This window comes from Elephantulus edwardii, unplaced genomic scaffold (genome assembly GCF_000299155.1).
Source record: "Elephantulus edwardii isolate Elephantulus edwardi_28Jun2011 unplaced genomic scaffold, EleEdw1.0 scaffold00221, whole genome shotgun sequence".
NCBI classification, from domain to species: Eukaryota; Metazoa; Chordata; class Mammalia; order Macroscelidea; family Macroscelididae; genus Elephantulus; species Elephantulus edwardii.
In genome coordinates this window covers 98,045-103,672 of record NW_006399971.1, presented here as the reverse complement: position 1 = coordinate 103,672, position 5,628 = coordinate 98,045, and positions in this window count along the sequence as shown.

Genomic DNA, 5,628 nt, shown 5'->3' with positions numbered 1-5,628 from the left:
TACCCTGAAGAGACCATAGCTGACATCCAAGCAGATATGTGCACACCCATGTTTATTGCAGCTTTGTTCACAGTAGCAAGGAGTTGGAAACAACCTAAGTGCCCATCAACAAACATTCACACAATGGAATACTATGTGGCATTGAAAACCAAGGAACTCATGCAAAATCATTCTAAATGGATGACTCTGGAGAACATTATGCTGAGTGGAGTATCCCAGCCACAAAAGGACAAATATTGCACGGTGCCACTGTTGTATAAGAGGACTGACCTTGGGGTTTGGGACAGACTGAGCAAGATGGTTTCAATAATGTATACTGCACTGAAACAGATGAAGTAGAAAACTGTTTAAAAGGGATATGTGATTAGGTATTTCTGTCATGACAGGAGTCTAGAGCAATGGCTACACGGTGGAGTGGACCTGGGGGAGGGTTTGTAAAACAATGAAAGAATTTTTGTGTTACCTTTCCAAGAGGGTAGTATTCTGGGGGGAGGCTTGGGAGCGGACCAATGTGCAACAATGAATGAATGGAAATTCAAAGCCTCTGTCAGTTTTTACTGAAATTAATAATAAATATAAATTTTAAAAATTCAGTTAGAGTAAGGAAGGCAATGGATTTAGAACTGTTCATGCTAATAATACCATATCATGGCATGGAGGAGGAATAGAGGAACTTTATGCACATTTACAATAGTCTTCTTATCAAAACCATTTAAGGAAAATAGGAATTGCAGTGGAACATGTATCTCTGGAATGCAAATAATCATATTGTTAATATTTTTAGCCTTAAACTTAAAATATTATATTGTTCAAAATTATTTGTTATATATTTGTTTAAATTTTTCCCTCTTTTAACAACTTGGATCTAGAGAGAAGAGAAAAGACCAGAGAATGGCCAAAATTTTTGGGGCAGTTTAAAATATTATATTGTTCAAAATTATTTGTTATATATTTTTTTAAATTTTTCCCTCTTTTAACAACTTGGATCTAGAGAGAAGAGAAAAGACCAGAGAATGGCCAAAATTTTTGGGGCAGCTTAAAATATTATATTGTTCAAAATTATTTGTTATATATTTGTTTAAATTTTTCCCTCTTTTAACAACTTGGATCTAGAGAGAAGAGAAAAGACCAGAGAATGGCCAAAATTTTTGGGGCAGCTATTGCTGCCAGTTTAGGGCTTGTGTCAGGAAAAGGAAGTCTTACTTATAAACAGTGCCACCCAAATGTAATAAAGGAGGTCAGCATTGCTTCCACTGTGTAAAGTTGGGCCATTTCAGTAGACAGTGTCACACACAAGAGCCACAGATAGGCAAGGGAGTAGAGAGGAAGCTCCCACTCACGCTTTTAGTGTGGATTTGAAGGACACATGGCCAAGAGCCAGCCACATCAGGTCCTCGTGGCTGACAGGACTGACAGGCCCCAGCTCTCAGCTGGAAACAAAGGGGGACGTTTCAACAATTTAAATCCTCCCAGAAGAGCTGTGGGTGAGCATTAACATTACTGGTAAGTATATTCGTTTTTTCTTGGACACAAGAAACTACTATATGGTCCTAAAAGCCTTTTGAGGTCCCAACTCTTCTCACTATTTCTTAGCTGTTGGAAATGATAGAAACCTCATAAGCAGTTCTTTAACTTCACCTCTGCCTTGCATGCAGACTTCCAAGGTGTAAAACAACCCGGTGGTAGATGGACTTTGGTGCAGGACTTAAGAACAATAAATGACATAGTTAAGCCTCTACATCTTGTGGTTCTTAACCTTTATACTATGATAGACAAAGTGCTAGTCAATAAGCCTTTTATTTTAAGAACTACCTTCCCTCTGTAACTTGATTTGTGCCACTCTTAGAACCTCTACTTGGAAAATTATTGCTTTTAATTTTTGACTCATGTACTTTTAACTTGTTAGTTAAATTTGTGTCTTCTAGGCTGAACCAGTTCCATCATACCTCTTCAAGGATATGAACATATATGGCTGAGCAAAATTGATAACAGTGCATCTAAATTCCAAAATCAATCTCCACAATACATGTTCCCTAGTGCCAAGGGGGCCCTTTAGAGTAATAAGAGAAGATCTTCACCCTGAAACCTACAGGATCCCTTTTCAGCAGGAAGTAGCTAAGAGAATACGCAGTCCACTTTTCCTTATGAATCAGGGTGAAGTTTCTCTCAGGGAGGAGTGATAGGAAATAGCAAAGGACACATTGACAAAGGAGATTAACCAGAACTTGCTTTGACAAGCACTGTGGCAATTGGACAATTAAAACAGACTTTCAAGGGGTGGGAGGAAGGAATGAACTGGGGGGATGTAGAGAAAATAGTGCAACAATGAATGAATGGAAATCCAAAATCTCTGGAAATGTTCATTAAAATTAATAAAATTTAATAAAAAAGTAACCTATCACTTTTCTGTACAAGAAATAGAGTATAATGAGCATATTTTGATAAATGTTTGATGTTGTGTTGTCCCCAGATAGTAGAGGTAGGAAATACTCAGAGAGAAGAGGATTTTGTTACCAACATAATTTAGAATTGTCTATGCATGGAGAAGTTAAAAATCAAGAAAGTGGCTAATTTGGTTTGATTTTTAAGTCCTCTATAAATATTACTTCATCATTTTCTATCTAGGACTAGTTGCTCCTACTTAACTTGTTGGTTCAACTCTGTAATCATCTATTTGCTGTTACTTGTTATCAAATCAAACCTGTCCCTTATGGACACTATAAACAATAGACCATAACCTCACCCTGTTCTGCACTACCATCACAATTTCTGCTATGGAGAATGATTTGAAATTACTCGGTCAAGATAAAGAAACAAGGGTGATCAAGGTCCAAGGGAAAACAGGAAATGGAACAATGACACTAGCTGGTTCAACAAATCACTGTTTGTTATAATGGCCCAACACAGTAGGAACCAAAGTGTGCCAAAGAGGGTAGTCTCATGAGATTCAAGACCAGGAAATGGCAAGTCTCAAGTATTGCAGTGAGGCCAGGAATTTCTCACCCTTAGGAGATTACAAGGGAGAGATCACACAGTGACCAGTGTCAGGAGATGTCAAGCCTATATTACAAAGGCAATTGTGACATGATGATAACTAGCTCTACCTGCTTCATAAAGGGGAACTTCTCCCATCAATTATTTCCATAGCAGTAAATAGATAGTAGCTTGATCAGACATGGCACCCTCCATGTTCCTGCACCTCTACTGACCAAGCATTCAGGTCCAGTACTTACTGTCAACTCACAGATTTGATTCACGATTGTGGTACCAAGAGTGTAATTTATTAGGGAATGGGGGAGGCAATGAATATCACCCTAAGGAAGTCCAGGTTTTAGCTCAGTAGTCCCCAGGCACAATTTCTCAATTAGTCCAGGTCCAGTTTCAGATCTACAGTCAGATTTTCCTTCCATCGTCTAACAAGAACAGCAACTCCTTTAAATGTGGACTTTATCTCAGGGCTTCTCTGGTTACACCTTGCTATAGTTTCTCCACGACAATGTCATAGTCTCTTCACCACCAGCCTCAAGGGCTCAACACCACGGTCTCACTCTCACCTTAATCTTGCGCCAGTCTCCTTCAAGTCTTTTTTCCTTTCATGCAATAAGTAAAGACCTGTTCTTGTCTCTTTGAGAGTGGCAATTTCTCCTTCCTGCCATTAACTCTCCTTCAGCCAATACTAAATGTTCTTTGCTAACAAACCAGGCCTAGGAGCCTCTTAAAATCCTAAGAGGGTGCTCTTTGCTTGCTTGTTGTTGTAGTTGTTGTTATGTACTATCAAGTCACCTGAAAATCATAGTGACCCTATGTACAATAGCCCTAAACCCTGCTTTATCCTGTGCCAATCTTATTGTCGCTTATTGCCTCTAACACACCTACCTCCATTACCCTAGTTATCTCATCAAAGGTCTTCCTCTCCTGCACTGTACCTCCACCATCCCAAGTATGACATCCCTCTCCAAGGACAGGTCCCTCCTTGCAATATGTCCAAAGTATGTCAGATGAAGCTTCAGACTCCTTGCCTCCAAGGAGCAGCCTGGCTTCACCTTTGCCAGGACAAACCTGTTTGTTTTCTTAACAGTCTATGGTATATTCAATACTATTCACCAACACCATAAAGCTCAAATGCATCAATTCTCCTTCCATCAGCCCTAGTCATTGTTCAGCTCTCTGATGCATAGCAAGTGATTTCCAAAACTTGTCTCCTGTATCAGATGGACCTTAGTGTCCAGACTGATACCATTGCTCTTCAGTACTTTGAAGAATTCTCTAACAGTAGACTTTCCCATAGCAATATTTCTTTTAGTTTCCTGGCTGCTGGTACCAAGAATGTTGATTGTGGAGCCAAGCAAACTAAAGCTGAGAGCAATCACAATCTATGCACTATCTAGCATGATGCTGACAAACGTCCCAATGGTAAGGATCTGTCTTCGTGATATAGAGCCTCAATTCATATTGAAGGCTGCAGTCCTTGACATTTTGTCGCAAGAACTTCAGATCCTCCTCAGTTTCAAGAAGCAGAGTTGTGTCATCTGCATAATGCAGATTGTTGATGTCATCCTCCAAGCCTAAAGACACATTTCTCATAGCTGTTCTGCATGTAGATTGAAACGTTATGTAGATAGGACACATCCTTGGTGTACACCCTTCACAATTTTGAACCAAATAGTGTTTCCAGGCTCCGTTCTAATGTCTGCCCCTTGGTCCAAGTATATGTTTCACATTAGCACAATAAAGTGTTCTAGGATTCCCATTCTTCTCAGAGTTAGCCACAGTTTGTTGGATTCCACACAGTCAAATATCTTTGCATAATCAATGAAACACAGATAGACATTCTTCTGGTACTCCGGCTCTTAAAAAACTTATTTGCCCTATTGCAGTCACTGTGTTCCCACCCTCACAGCGGGTCTATCTAGCATGCCTTATGACGGGGATGAGGTTGCTGGGACTTAAATCTCTATTATGTGTCAGTTTCCATCACTATTGTTATAATCATTGTGCTAACCCATTCTGTTGGGGTCTTCTTCTCTTTCTCCGACCCTCCACATGTCTCAATATGATATCTTTTTCCAAGGATTGGACCCTCTTGACACCAATCCCAAAGTATGTGAGACAAAGTTTCATCTTTCTTGTCTATAATTGGTACCCTAGTTACACTTGCTCCAATACAAATTAATTGTTTTATTGGAAGTTCATGGTATATTAAATACTCAATTCCAAAGGAATAGATTCTTTGTTTCTCTTCCTGAATTGTTGAACAACTTTCACATACAAAGGAGGGAACTGAAAATACCATGAGTTGCACTTTACTCTTTAAATTGACATTCGTGCTCTTTAAAACTTCACTAAGTGTTTCAGATTCTATTTTCCCACTGCAACATATATTTTTATTTCTTGACTGCTGGTACCATACATGTTGATTATGGATCTTGTTAAAATGATTGATAAAAACAATCTTCTTTTCTCCTATCATGGTCTAGTGGTGAAAATTTTTGTTTTCTTCATTTTGAGTTGTAACGCATTGAGTTGAAAGTTGTAGTCTCTGATCTTTTTCAGTATGTGCTTCAAGTAATTTTCTACAAGCATGGTTATGTCACCTTCATAATGCATGTTGTTGAGAAATCTTCTTCT